Source organism: Pteropus medius, unplaced genomic scaffold, assembly GCF_902729225.1.
Source record: "Pteropus medius unplaced genomic scaffold, Ma_sr-lr_union100, whole genome shotgun sequence".
NCBI lineage: Eukaryota > Metazoa > Chordata > Mammalia > Chiroptera > Pteropodidae > Pteropus > Pteropus medius.
The window spans coordinates 8,118,794-8,132,314 of NW_024347790.1; the positions used below are offsets into that span (position 1 = coordinate 8,118,794).

The 13,521-nt window shown below is 41.1% G+C and overlaps 1 pseudogene; it reads left to right on the plus strand.

The window, feature by feature from the left end:
• Window positions 1-12,980: 12,980 nt before the first annotated feature.
• On the plus strand, window positions 12,981-13,101 carry LOC120614789 (uncharacterized; annotated as a pseudogene).
• The last annotated feature ends 420 nt before the right edge of the window (window positions 13,102-13,521 follow it).

The following is a 13,521-nucleotide window of genomic DNA, read 5'->3' on the forward strand; positions in this document are numbered from 1 at the left end:
AATTTTATTGATAACTCCTTCAGAAAGTGCCTAAAAATAATATTAGTGCCCACTTATTGAGTGCTTAAGTTGTCCCATGTGCTCCATTAAGATATGTATATCAACTCATACATTTTCTCCTCAGGTTATCCTCCCAACAATCTCATGAGAAAGAGACTAACTTTCCTGTTTTGAAGATGTGGAAACTGAGGTTCAAAGACAGTAAGTAACCCATCTAACATCACAAGCCTGAGTGACAGGTTTCTATTTTCTATCCATAGTGAGAACAGGCCCATGACTCTAAGTTCCCTGAGCCCTAGCTTACTGTATGACTAATTCGGAAAGATATGGCTCATTCAGAGTCTCAGTGAAACATGACGGTTCATTCTTCAGTTTCCGATTAAATCCCAATCTCTCTAATTTTAGATGACAACCCACTGCCTAGAATGGAAACCCACATCAAAACAAATTTAGCTAAGTGGTTCCTACACAGTCCTTATTTATAGTCTTAGCGATTTGATTTCTGGGTAATAACTTGGTTGTTATGCAGAAAATACAGTCTTGGAAAGATAACAATTATTTTTTTTTAATAAACTTGATACAATATGAATGTGTGCATTTATTATAGAAAACAGATTGATGAATATTTACTTATAGAACACACAGCTCTGATGTGCCCCACAGACTCAAAGAGATTTCTCTTCGTACTCTCACTTCCTATGTGATCTCACCAAGTCTCCCAGCTCTAGACCCATCTTTGTACCAAATTGCTCCCAAATCGATATAGCCAGCCTAGACCGCCCTTTTGAACTTCAGACTTGAAGGATAGTAGACTATAACACCCTAAAATATGTCTCTTTTGGCATAAGAATTATTTCGAACCAATTATTTTGAGAAATTGCGGACACAGGAGAAGCTCTGAAAAACAGAGTAGAAGTTTCCCTTTTGTAAGAGAAGTTTACATTTATAAGGGAAATCTCCATTTGTTATGGCCTCCTCCTCTGTACCTGGAAGAGAAAGCTGACTAAGTCACAGGAGAATCTTATCAATGGAGGAGGCACTGACGTAAGTCTGCATATCGGACCTTATACTAGTTTACGCTGACATTTCGGGGAGTTAACTTTTCCTTGAGTATCTCTCCTGTACACAGGAGGTATACATGTCATTAAACTTTTGTTTTTCTCCTGTTACTCTATCTTTTATTACAAGGTGGGGAGTGAGGGTATTAGGATCTCAGCCAAGAACCTAGAAAGGTCGAGGGAAAATTATTTTCCTCCTCTACATCCCCTAACTGGTTTCTCTGTTTCAGCCTTTGTCTTCATTATAATCCAATATCAAAACAGTAGCCAGAGAAATCCTGTTGAAAGATTATTCAGATCATATCATTCCTTTGCACCAGTCCCCTCATGGGTTCCCATGTGTGGTAGTGCAATTTATAATAAGAAATACATATTTTGGTCTTCCCGCCTCACAAGAGATATGGGAGCATCTTTTGTTATAATATTTGGTCTTTCATCCTCAGTTCCTGAAATAGCTTCAGTGTGGTAGGGGAGAAGGTTAACTGTTAATCATAACGAATTCCTTTCAACTATACGTCCATTTATGGAAAACCCCTAAAGATGGGGCTGGTTGCCTAGGGAGCCAACCACTATTAGAGAGTTGGACCCTTTAGTCCCACTCCCCACTACCATCTCCAGAGAAGAGCTGGAGGTTGAATCAATCACCAAAAGCCAAATAGTTTAACCAATCTTGATTATGTAATGAAGTCTCCACAAGAATCCCTTAACTAGGGGTTCAGAGAGCTTCTAGGTTGGGGAACAAGAACATATACACATGCAGGGAGGGTGGTATACCTCAAAATCCACAAGGGCAAGAGCTCATGTGCTTGAGACCCTTCTGGACCTCACTTTATGTGTCTCTTCATCTGGCTGTTCATACGTATCCTTTAATATTCTTTGTCATAAACAAATAACTTAGTAAGAAAACTGATTTCCTGAGTTCTGTGAGACGTTCTAGCAAATTAATCAAAACAGTGGAAGGGATCATGGGAACCTCCAATTCATAGCTGATGGTCAGAAGCAAAGGGGACAACCTGGACTTGCAGTTGGCATCTGAAGGGAAAGAAGAGGAGCAGTGCTGTGGGACTGAGCCCTTAACCTGTGGGATCTGATGTTATCTCCAGGTACATAGTGTCAGAATTGAGTTTAACTGTTAGGACACCCAGCTAGTGTCCACTGAGAATTCAGAGAATTGCTTGGTGGTGTTGAAAAAAATGCATCGGATTATCTCATTTGAAGTCAAAGGTGATGTGCTTACAGTGCTCCAGGTCCCACACTACCTGGCACCATGCTCTTACCTCTGACCTCATCTCCACTGCTCTCCCCCTTCCCTTTGCTCCAGCCACACTGGCCTCCTTGGGACGCTCAGGCCCATTCCTTTCAGCTTCCTGTTCTCTGCCTGGAACACTCTGTCCCCTAATATATCCCCCAATGTCATCTTGGCCAAGCCTTCTTTGACCACGGTATCTAAAATTATACTCCCATGCACAATTCCCTCTGCTCCTTCCTGCTCTGTCTCTTCTTTAGCACTTACTACCACCTAACTTACTGATTATATAGTTTGCTTGTTTGTCATTGGTTTCCTGACTGGACCGTCAACGTCACAAAGGCAGTGCTTTCATCCATTGGTAGACTGCTGCCTCCCCAGGGCCTAACTCTGTCTTCATCCCAGGATTGCAGTCAGCCTCTCTCACTCAAACATTCACCCCAGGACACCAACACAGTCCTCCTAGTGCTGAGAGTGATGACAAATGAACATGGGCATCGGCGGTTCCTGTGTTCTGACGACATGCACTCACTGAGCACCTGGCCCTGTCAGTCTGTTCCCCGAGCCCAGCGGGTGCATTTTATTGGAGAACTACCCACCATGGAATGCCAAAGAATCCAGGGCAGGAAGTCATCTCTACCGGTAAACAACCAGAACAGGTTAGACATTGTGTTCCTAGGGTGCTCACCATGCACTACTGCCAACTTGTGCCTTTCGCAACCACCAATCAACTAGGACCTATGTGTGCCCTTATTCACGTTAACAAACAAACCCACTTGACACAGTCGAGCTGGGGAGACTGCGCTCAGCAGTATACAGTCTCACTGGGTCAGTCCCCACCACTGGCCACTGAGGCCGTGGTCCCTTTTCTCTCTGAAGCTGCCTCAGTGAACCGAGTTGGCCTCTAAGCCAGGCCATCTGGCACCATGAGTCCTTTTCTTAGAGAATTGTAAGTGCTCGCATGGAGGTTAACCTAGTACTGGCCACCTACCAATTTTTAAAGGTTTTTTTTAAAATAAATATTTTTCCAGAAACATCAGCTCCAAATAAACAAAAATGAGGCAGATGGGTCGATGAAGAAGTATAAAATGTAGAAACTATAAGAAAGGATCAAAGAATAACAAATGGTACCACGTACTTACTATATATATATATATATATATATATATATATATATATATATATATATATATATATGACATGCTTCTAAACGTGTTAACCAGATTCACTCATTAAATGTTCAAGATGAACTATGAAGTGGGCACTATTCATCCTCATCATCACTACAGTCAATGGCTGTTTTCCCATGAGGGAACTGAGGTACAGAGAAGTTAAGTAACTTGCCCAAACTCATGTGCCCCGTAAGAGAGTTGTCAGGATTCGAACACAGGCTGTCTGGCCCCAGAGTGCGTCCTCTTAGTGTACAGTAATACATTTAAGAAATCAAAACTGCAGCCCGGAAAGTGGTGGCGCGCGGCCCGAGGGGCGCGCGGCCCGGAGGCGCGGGAGTGGGGCGCGGGCCGCAGCGGACTGGACCCGGGGGGAGGGGAGGTGGCGCCGCGCGGGGCCCTGCGGCTCGCGCCATCACCTGGGGCTTATCTGGAATTGCTCAATAGCGGCATCGAGACTCTCGAGGATCTTCCAGCACTCCTCGCTCTCGGGCGTGCGGTCCCAGCGCTCCATCGGAGCCCGGGAGTGGGCCGCTGGGCGGTGCGCCTCGCGCCGAGATTTGGACTGGAGGGAGTCGGAGTCCAGAATCCGGCGTCCGTTGCCACGGTGACTCCTAGGAAACGGGCGGGGCGCGGGAATCCGAGGGCTGAGGACGCGGTGGAGAGGGAGGGGACGGCTGGGCGGGCTCTGAAGTCGCCCCCAATGCGGGTTCCATTGCCCGCCCCATTCAGGACTTCTAGACAAGGCGCTCTCTTCCCTGCACGCCCCAGAGCCAGGCCGACCTTGACGTATCCCCAGGAAGCTGGACCCCTGCAGATAATCCTGCGGCATCCCAGAGCGCCCCAACTCTCCTTACCTTCTCCTAAAGGCCTGCACTTAGGGACATGGATTCCTGAGTTGCTTTCTTTACAACACGCGTGGTCTGGGCGGCCCTCGCTTTGGTGGCCTTCTGCCCTATGCTAAAGGTCACCCTCAGGGAGCCTGAAAAATAGTGCACCCATCTAGTAACCGTGCTCGGGACCTAAGGGGCCCGAGGCTCTCAGAGCAATGCCATAATAAAGAAGCAGGCGGCCTGATGAAGTGCCTTCACCTGTCACTTGGCCACAAACACAGGAGTTCGTGGACAAAAAATGTCTTTGTAGAGATTAAATCGATCTAGATTCCTATTTAACATGAAGGTCAAAACTAAGGTGTTAGGTTTTGAGCTATACCGTGTAGTGTGGAATTCGCTTTTTCTAAGTTTGTGTCATAAGAGAAATATCGCGAAACTTGCTCATCCTTTGTTTTAAATTGTGTCGCTCATTGACACGTGATAGGAGATGAGCTATTGTAATGTCATCGATATATCATTGCCCGCTTTTAGAACAAAGTATACTACATTTCCACTTCAATATATTGTCTACAGGAAGACGCAATTCTTCTCTTCTTTACAATAACTATGTGAAAAAGAAGTTATTTTGACATTAGAAGTCCAAAATAGAACAAGGCAATCACTGTAGCAATTTTCACCACTGTTATATTTAAGCACTTGTAGTGTCACAAGGCAGCTTCCAATAACTAATTCGGATTCTCAGCCCCAAATGACAAAAAAATCATGAAAAGAGGGGTCGAATATACGGTGACAGAGGGCGATTTGACTTTGAGTGGTGAATACACGATGCAATATACAGATGATATATTATTGAACTATACACTTGAAATCTGTGTAATTTTAATAACCAATGTCATCCCAATAAATTTAATAAAAATATCACAACCTATGCCAAAATAATCTCCTCTGAAGGCTTGTTTTCTTCTGGAGAGATAAACAGGTGAAAAAGAGCTGCTTTTACTCTGGAGGTTTTTATTTTCAATATCTAACTTCTAAAGCCTACTTAGGAAAATTTTATTATGCTGGAAATAAAACTTTTTTATTTCTACTATAATCAAAACACTGGAAAAAAGAAATGTATATATCTGTAATTGTCTTAAGCGAATTTGTTTTTACCACAATGGATATAAATTTTAAAACATAAAGAGTAAAATTCCAAGTTAAAATAACAAATCTGATCTGTTTAGCACCAGGGCAAAATAGTGAAAGATTGTGAATAGCCGTTGGCTATTTTACTAATGCAATTCTAAATGAATATTTTGAAACTGAGAAGGGAGACCTCACTGGAGATTTCATGAATCATTGGTCAGCTTGTGCAGCATTTGTTGACTGATAGGGACTGCATAGTTACACCATCACACAAAAACAGGCACTGAACAAAACCCCTTTGTTTGAAACCTGGCTATATAGCATATCAAGAAGTTTCAGATTTCAGTGTCTAGGAGACCACGTTATGATGATGATTGTTTTTGAAACTATTAACTGCATAATACTTCTCTTCTTGTCGGTTACTTACATTTATCTCTCAGGTATTCTTGCCTCATAAAATTGTTCAGTTCAGATCATATTCTCACCTCTAAGAACTGGACTTGGCACTGTCAACGTATTTGTAGGAGTGAATCCAGGCTTCCTGTAGCACATGTTGAATTCATCGATGATTTTTAGTGGAATACTCATGAGCTCTGGTGTAAACATTAAAAAATATATATTCTCTCTGAAACTTTCTTGCTTTGGAACACTGGGCAAACACCTCTGAACCTCTCTTTTCTCACCAGTCACAACTGGATAATGAAATTTTCGGGGTGGTTGGGAGGAGTCATCTATAAAGTGAGAGAAGCATGCAGAACATTGCGGGACAAATACCAGCCAGGCCTTCAAACACTGTGTTGCTTCCTTCTAAACCTCAACCGAGGAATACATAGTTTCACGTTTTCTCTCTTTTTTTTAAATTTGACTATTTCAGAAGCTAAGATAATTTTTACTTGTTAAATTAATAGGATTTAGGGTCAATTTAAAAATTTCAAATGCTTCTCTGAAACGTATATGTGTATAAATATAATGTGTATTTATATAACAATATTACCTACCAATTATTAAAAGTGATAACATCTCAGATTGAATAGCATGAGGATTTGATTAAGAGTCAAGTGCTGACTCTAAACATAGTAATTTATGTATTCCAGTCGGATATTATCAGGTCTGTAGTCTAATAAAAGCCAAGAGGTTTCAGTTAAGGTTTGTAATTTAAATTCCTTCTAGAGAGTCATCATATGTAAAGTGCTTATTTTTCTTTTATCACCAGCTGTAATCTATGATTATGTGGTGCAGGCTGTGTTATGTAAACTTGTTTTACGTCGTGCTTCATCCATAACCAAAGTTCTTAAATAAAGGTTGGGAAAAGAGATAGCGAGGACCTTAGCCAGGACAATATGATGCTACTAAATCCTTTATGGAAAAAATCTTGAGACTAGATCATTTTAATGTCTTAAATTTTGCTGCAATGACATAACAAATCCACTCTCGTGAAAAGAAAAAAGAAAAAAAAAGTCCACCAGCAAGAGTCTGCTACTTGGTTAAAGCTGCAAACCAAGATGAGAAGCACAATAAGGAGTAGTTTGGGCAGGCACCAACTTGATATGAAATTTGAGTCGTATTGCCCAAAGTCCTCGAATACTGTAGTAAGGGGTTTCCTCTATCTGGGGCCAAATTTAGATCTTTAAAAGGGAGCTTTGTAAAAACGCGAAGAAAATGGTAGAGCTTAGCCATAGGCAGAAGTGCACCCACCTGAGAGAAGAATTGTGAACCTGTCGCTGAGGGAAATTTGGGGAATCTCCAGGTCTGCTCAAGTGACCAGAGTGGATCTTCACATGTGGAATGTAACCCGGGAAATCTGTGACACATACATTGCCACGTATAGTGAGATGATTCGGGGAAAGTGGAAGTCTGAATGAAGAGTAATACAAGGGCAATTCCCATATGTCATGCAATCTGAGATTTCCAAGGATGATAAAAAAACAACAACAACACCTGAATCTTAGAATCATGAAATTAGGTAGATAATAAGAATGTATCTGACAAAGACCTCTCCAGAGGGGCTCCATTTCATCAGACCTTAGAGAGATCTACACTCAGAGAAGTGGAACATTCATTGGGCTTTTCCATAACGCGGACAGAGTGCCCGCAGAGACCCATCTGGTACCCTTTGTCCTACTTCTAGTGTCACAAGGCAGCTTCCAATAACTAATTCAGATTCTCAAGAACATAGATGCCCAAGAAAGACTTGATTTAGAGAGCAAACGTGTGATTTGGGTTCTTGTGAGTATTCCTCTTTAGCCTGACCTAAATGAAATGATAAAATACTGCATTTAGACCTGCCTACATGAGGTCTAGACTCAGAGGCAAGGTGTTCCCCATAATGAATTGCCAAGTCAGGGTTTGCCTGAGCAGTTAACATCCCGTAACTAATATTTGGCACCTTTCATTGTGCTTTAGCTTCAAATTCTATCTGGGATGTGTGGTGCAATGAATTTTTAATTTAGCAATTTTGAAGTCCACGGCCATGCCACCCTCAACACGCCCAATCTCATCTGATCTCGGAAGCTAAGCAAGGTGATCCTGGTTAGCACTTGGATGGGAGACCACCTAGGAATACTGGGTACTGTAGGCTTTAAAAAATAATAATAATAATTAAGCAATTTTGGGACCTAGTTGGGAATGTTGGACATAGCAGGAAAATACAGCAGTGTAAAACCCAGGTTTGTTATTGTTACAATGTCTATTTATTTACTTGGAAATAATTCCTTGTGCTAAGAGCTGTTACGTGTAAGTTGCATGGGTTATGCTATAACCAAGCATATAACCAAGGTGCTGATCAGGAATACACCGTCCAGGGATAGTCCACCCACTGTTGCTCAAATCTGGAAACCCACACTATGAAGGGATTACTCCGAGCACTGCTTGCTAGTAATGGTTTTAGGTCAACAAGCCACACTGTGCCAGTTAATATACTGAATATGAGTGATGGATTAGTACATATGCATCATTATGTGGTACCTGACTGTAATTCATTGGTTATGCTATAACCGAGGTGCTGATTAGGAATTAAAGGCTGTCCTCACTCAAGCAAAAGGGAATTCTGCCTCGGATGGCCTTTGGACTTGAACTACAACTTTGACTCTCCCCTGAGTCTCCAGATTTTGGACTCACCTGCCTCCATAATCATCTGAGCCAATTCCTTAAAAGAAATCTCTCTATTTATCTAAAATCATCCTATCAGTTCTATTTCTCTGGAGAACCCTGACTAACACAGTGACCAATGGAAAATTAAACAATTAGAGGAAACCATCATGCTCTTGCAGCTCCCGTTATTTTATCAATAACAGTAAATGTGATAGTTCATTTTATGTGTCAACTTCACTGGGCTAAGGGATACCCAGATAGCTGGTAAAACATTATTGTGGGTGTGTCTGTGAGAGTATTTTCAGAAGAGATTGGCATTTGAATGGGTAAACTGAATAAAGAAGGTCCCCTCACCAATGCGGGTGAGCACCATCCAATTTGTTGAGGGCCTGTATAAAACAAAAAGGTGGAGGAAGACGTGGATTTCCTGGGCCTCCAGCTTGCAGATAGCAGCAGACTGGACCTTCTCAGCCTCCATTATCATACGAGCCAATCTCTTATAATAAATTTTTCTATACATCTTATTGGTTCTATTTCTCTGAAGAATCCTAATACAACAAAAACATGAAAAGGACTGAGAAAAATAATTATTACGAGTCTAATATTTACTGAAGGCTGACTAAGTGCCGGGAACTTTTCTAAGCACGTAACATATTACTCATTGAGCCGATGATCTGCAATTTAAAAACAAGAAGATGCAGATACCAAGAGTTTGACTTACTTGTCCAAGTTCACAGAGCTGGCAATGGGTAGAACCGGGCTCTGAGCGCAGTCTTACATCAGAGCTTATACACTTCATCATTACACTAAATGGCCTCACCAAAATGTCATGAGGAACAAATTGTTTCAGTTCTTGCCACAATGTTAGTTTTGGCAACGGTCTAAGAAGTATTTCTAAAGTTGTCAGGTACATATTAGCAACTTAATTATGAATCTGTGTTGCTGGGGTTGCTGTAGAGAATTAAATATATTAGCACGCTGTCAAACCGGAGCCCAGTTACCAAGGAAATTCACCTTTGTACAACATTTGTGAGAACAAGAAATTAAGCAAAAAGATATCTACCCACAGAGGCTACAAAATTCATGGCTAAAACCTATATCCTTTATTCCTAGGAAAGTCTCTTAACCTCTTACCCAGACTCTATATTTTCTAACCATTAAGTATAATTCCAACAGGGTTTAAAATCTGCTTTCTATATCTAGAGTCAAAAAAAGTAGAGAGATGGGCTTCTGAAGATAATCAGTACATCGTTAGCAATGAAAAGTTGGCACAAAGGCACAGAAAGACTAAAAATCAAAAACCGAAAATTAAATCGCATAGAGGCCATTTAATTGGGAAGAGCAAATAGGCCTACTTTGGTTACTGGCCTGAGGACATCACTGTAAAATAACCGAAATTCATAATAATGAACCATGAATTATCGGTTATGTTTAATGCAACTATGTTTAACACACTCTTTAAAAGGCAGGTGTGTGTATAAAACAATTTTTAAAATATTGTCTCAGTTCTAAAAGTTGTTCTGGCTTGATTCATTCTCTAAAGTGGTTTGATATAGCTGAACTTTTATCCCTTAAACAGAAGGTAATACTGGTTTGTCACTTGCATGGGATTGCTTTGTTGTTGTGGCAGTTTGAAGGACCTTAGAGATGGTATACTTTAGTTTACTCACTCAAGGTAGTTAGGCCATAGATAGATTTAGGATTTCTTTATCCGTGGTCCATGTATTGGTCACGTTAGGCTATGTTATGCTGCAGTAATAAACAATTCCGAGACTCAGTGAGTCAGTACCACAGAAAAAGTTAATTTCTCACTCATACTGCAAGTCTCACAGAGTTGTCAGGGAGTTCTGCTCCACACGACTACTTAGGAACCCAGCCAACAGGAGCTTTGCCTTGTGGCAACAGTGAAAGGCTTCTTAAGTCACTTTACCAAGACGAGGAAGGAGAAAGAATCAGCATTGTCAATGAAATATGTTGGCTCCTTTCACCTACTCCATTGATCAGAGAGAGTCACATGGCTTCACCCATTGCAAAGGAAGTTGGAAAGTCTTTTATTCCAAGTGCTCAGGAAGTAGAGGGGAACTAATATTGGTAAACATTAGTATTATCTACCTCCCTTCTTTCCTTTGTATGCTCCTTCTTGAAAAACTCTTTGAATTACAAGATGGTGACGGAGATAATATATGTGCTGCCGAAGTGAGCACGATGATGGAGATAATAAAAGATGATGATGATGATGATGATGATGATGATGATGATGGTGATGATGATGATATCTGCACAGGTCTTTAAGGTCCCGAAAATATTTCTCTCATAAACATTATTAACTCAACCTTGTACAATAACATTATCTTCCTTTTTCATATGAGAAATTTAAGCTCAGGGAAAGTGCAACTGAATGGAGCGATTTGCTTAGGATCACACAAATGAGTCTCTCTCTACAAACCTGGCTGCCTGCATTCTCAGAGCCAAGCCAGGGGGCGGTACTGGGAGATGCCAACACTTACTACTTAGACTTTCACTTAATCTCCCTTGTGCTAGTGACAAGAACCACCTCCAACTATGCCTGGAGTCCCCTGGTTCAGATACGCTTTCTTTTACCTTCTCCAAGAATAAAGCTCTAGTTTCTGCCAAGTGTGGACGTGCCCATGTCCCATGTAAGGACTAAAAAGGACCTGGAGGTCTAACCGCTTCTGAAATGAACCTTCCGTGTTGTCCTCTTCATTCCCACTTCCTGAACAACTTGCTTTGCCAATTCCTGAGCCTTCGGAAGGCTCTGCATTGCAAACATTTTGCTTTTTGTTTGATTTTTTTTTTTTTTTTTTTTACCACTCCTGGTTCGAGATTTAGCTTTTTCATGTCTTCAAAGTCTGTTCCCACTCATCCTTCTGCTGGGAAATGGAGTACTGAAATTCTAATCAGAGCTGAAGAGGACGTGAAGAGAAAAGGTGGGACAGGAATCTAATCCAGAGACAGGCCAACGTGAGCAAGCCATTCCCAGAATTCACTGCAAAACTGCTTTGGAGCACAAGGGTTAATAAAAGTAAAGAAAATAGTTGAACTAGTTTCTCATTTTGATTCCTTACTTATAACCCAAAGCACTTAGTATTTAACAACAAAACACATTTTGTGTGTAAGTATAGATACTTAATATTTATTGTATTGTGGATGAAAAAAAAAAAAGAGGGTTCTGTGGGAAATAACTTCACAGGGTGATCTGATCATAAATTCCTAACTGGGCAGATCATGGTGGATACTCACACCCCAGGCAAATAACTTTTTAGTTAAAGGTTTACCTTTACTTTAAGCAAGCCCTGCGCATTGTTTCTGTGCATTTAGGCTAACACACCTTTGAAATAAGCGGTAACCACCCTCAAGGGAGCACATAATCTGGATAACTATCCTGTAATCCAGTCCCTGCCTTGCTTTCTCCCACCTCTGTGTAATCCCTCCTTAATTTCAAATGCATAAAAGAAATTGCAAAACTCTTCTTCTCAGAAGCGTTTGAGATCTTGCTCCTTGGCATATGTCATCAATTTGGCTCAAATAAACTCATAAAAATTTTCCACAGGTTTGGACACTTCTTATGTTGACAGTATTAATGTAAAAACAATATAAAAACCACATGTTCCTAATAAAATGTGTTAGGTGTTGTGTAATGACACTATCAGATTTGAAATCCTATATCTGGGCTAGAAATTTAAGGCGTCGACTCATTGAATCTAGATGTGACAAAATAAATTATTATCGTGAGATATATTGACTTTATTTGATCTATAGGAGAACGTAACCGTTAGGATTTTAGCAGCAAAGATGACCAATGAGAATGGCAGACCCAGTCACACGATCCGTGTTCAGCCTTAAATGAGGCACAAGATAGAATGCAGAGGAAAGATTTGTTTTTTTCTGGAAACACGCAACCATCAAGAAGACACAGGTTCTTACCAAATGGTCTATCATCAAGTGCTATTTTGTGTAGTGAAAACTTCGAAGGAGGTAGGAAACGTGAAGAAGCTAAAATCTAAGAAAGAAAAGGGGAGACAACTGATGGGGGAAGGGTCAGTGAACATTTTATGCAAAAGCTGATGTAGAGCCATGGCGGGAAGCTTGAGTGTAGTCAGGACAGGTGGAGAAGAAAAGGAGGGCAGTTGTAGAAATAGCACGCGCGGAGCCTCTGCTGTATTTCTGGAAGAGTGCCTCCCCCTGGCTGTGGCACGCCGGGTCGCGTTGTCCTCAGTTGCGCCTGTGCCTCTCTGTCCCTCCCGGTTATAATCATCTCGAGGAAAAGTCCTTATTTGTCTGTGTATGAGTGGAGCCGGCACTGCGCTGGACACATAAATGATGCTCCAAATCGTTTAATTAATACAGCTTAAAATCGTTTCTTAGAATAGTAGAAAAAAAATGATTCCCATGGGTTCCACACCTTTCTTGAACCTGTTATTAATTTAAAATGGAAGATTACAGTTTACGACTACCCTGAACAAACCCGATCCCGTCTGATCTCGGAAGCTAAGCAGGGTGGGGCCTGGTTAGTACTTGGATGGGAGACCACCTAGGAAGACCAGGTGCTGTAGGCGCAAAAAATAAATAAAAAATAAGGGATTGTAAGCTGACAAGGTCCTTGCAATCTGTGAGGTCGAGCAAGGGTCACCTCACCTAAAAAAATTTAATAAAAACATACAAACAAACAAACAAATAAATAAATAAAATGGAAGGTTACATTCTTAGTGTTCTTTTTCTTGGTGACTGTGAAAGATTAAGACTGTAAGAGAAAGACTAAGGCAAAGCTGTGTGCAAGTACTCAAGTACCAAACAAACATACTTCTTTGTTACTTTTTGTTAACTATTACCTGGGGAGAAAGTTTGAACTAGGTCTGTACTATTGGCAAGCCAAGAGCGAGTTCCCTTATTCAGCTCATTTCTCCTTGAATAATTCATTGGCAAAATCCCTTTTACCTGCAACAAGCCTAGACTAGAGTTTCTTATTGTGTCTTAAT